Raw genomic sequence first — 2533 nt, forward strand, 5'->3', positions numbered from 1 at the left:
CCTGTAAGGCAGTGTCTATTGTTTCCGGCTTAACCATCAGCAGAAATTTCCTCAATCAAAATATAGTTAGTGATGATGATGATGACGGCGGCGATGATGAAGTTGTCCAAAGCAGAACAGAATCCTGTTCACTTTCCAGAGAAACAGAAACAGATTGCTGTGTTTTTTCAATAACTATTTAGTTAAGAGTTTGAAGGCAGAAATGAGTAAATCAAATGGAAAAGATGTTAGAGATATTGCATGTTTATGAGGTTATTATCTTTATTTCTGTACACAGACTGTTTACAGCCTGCTTCTATCAGACACCTACTTATTTAAAGCCAATTCCTGTATGTAGTCATTATAGCAACAGAGAATGTTAGGAAACATGATATGGGACGCACATTTGATTTTCCATTGCTTTCCATCAAGGAAAAATTATGTAAAGCTTTCATCTTGATTTATTTACACTCATTTTCTCCCAGTATAACTGAATGGGACCAGTTTACCACTACACTATTCCAGTTCGATACTGTAAAAACTGAATGCAAAATGAATAGAGTTATATTAGTATATGTCTGGAACAACTCAGAAGTGAAATGGGCCCTTAATCTAGAGATTATGTTCATCTCCGTGATTTATGACTATATCAGTTAATTTGTAAATTCTGTTAGTGTTCACAAATGCTCAAACAGACTTTCTTTTCAAACCCACTGAAATCCATGGGAGCACTGGACTTGCCTACGGTTTGGATAAAGCGACACCTGGCACTGATATCATACTTCTGAAGCTGCTTATTTTCATTTTTTAAACAAACCAGTTGTTACTGTGGCTGCATAAAGATCTTATTTGAGCCTATGTTAAAGAATAAACAAAGTAGGAATGCAGGCTTAACAAAACATTTTCTTGCATTGTAAAGTGACATGCAAAAATTCAGCTGTTAACAAGTACTGATTATTCATTTCTGGCAAAGCAGTGCGAGGGGATTGAAAACGGGGCTTCCAGCTCTGCTGATTGAGAAGCATATACTGAAAAACACAACTTCAGATCTTTATTGCAATATATAGTCTGAGAAGACACTATTGAATGGGACGAGCACAGCATGGACCCGTCTTCTCTGAGAAGACAGCTGTCTCCCGCTCTAATGGCACCGAACTCATTAGTACCACTGGTGATCTTTATTCCTCTCACTCCCACCTTCCCCATCCAGTACCAGTTGCCCTCCTGTTACATCTGGGGTCCACCTACCTCTGCCATGGGAAAGCTGCTTTTCTATAGGACAGGATGAGTTAAATGCTTTGCCTCTTCCTCATTTATCTTCTGGCCTAAAAATATGTCTAACATCACTCAAGCTGACCTGTATGCATGTATTTCCCTTCAACATTATTTCCAGGCTAAACTTTATTTGCTTACATACTGTAAAGTCAGGGCGTTATTGACTATTACTAGTCAATAATTTTAAAATTGTAATATCATTTGTATGTTTTTAAATTTTATATAATTGAAATACTTTATAAAGTGAATACGTATAACATTACAATTAAGTATAGCGTTGCACTCTAATAAGATTTATTTTATTGAAATTCTTCACCTAAAGAAAAGGCACAAAAACCAAAGTATATTGTATCTTTTAGTCCTGGCAGTAATTCTACTCTTACACACTATCACACTATTACAGTAGAGTATATTTTCTCAATATACTGCTGACACGACATGCAAAGTAATATTTCCACCGAATTGCATAAAATACTTCTATATTACTATTGCATTATGAAGAAACTCAGAACAAATTATTACATCAGTGGGGAGAATCTGACCTGTGTCCTGTCTTACACAAAAATGCTATGGTGCCGTCAGCCAAAACTTATAACTGCTAAAAACATCAAAGAAAAATGGAAAAGGCTATGACATTCATCAAGGAATGGCTGCACAAAATTATCCCAAAGATGTTACAAATTGCAGTAAATTGCCCATTACAAGAAAATAAACGCACTTATAATACAAAAATGCAGCAAACATTCTGCATGTTAACTAATAATTCAAAACAAAATATGTCTTAACTATATAAATCCAAATTCTGTTGTTTTAAAATAAAGAATACATATATTTAGAGCTACAACCACTGAGAAAGATTAAAAATAACAAATATGCAAATGTCCTGAAGACATATAAACCTGGTTTTGCTTCAGGGCACCAACACTGATTCACAAGCTGAAATTTTTTTCCTTGAGCTGAGTTATTCCCAATTTTATTGTTTCAAGATATTCTGCACATTTCTTTGAAGCATGTAAAGCTGGAACCTGTCTGAAGAAGGAGAGAGATCTATCCGGACCTTGGTTTTGCTCTTGAATGCATCATTTTAATTCTATGACATCACAATAGTATGTTTTTACATCCTTATATAAATCCTTGACTGTAGCATCCCCGGATCATGTGACAGGTGAAAAGGAACTGTTTGATTTGAAGGCTGAACCCAGAAGTTGAATGGGATTTTTAAATTTTCTTGAAGCACAGGCTGTTGTCCTTCTGAATTAAAGCAACTGGTCTGATAAGA

Source organism: Vanellus vanellus (assembly GCF_965231255.1).
Source record: "Vanellus vanellus genome assembly, chromosome: 1".
Taxonomy (NCBI): Eukaryota; Metazoa; Chordata; class Aves; order Charadriiformes; family Charadriidae; genus Vanellus; species Vanellus vanellus.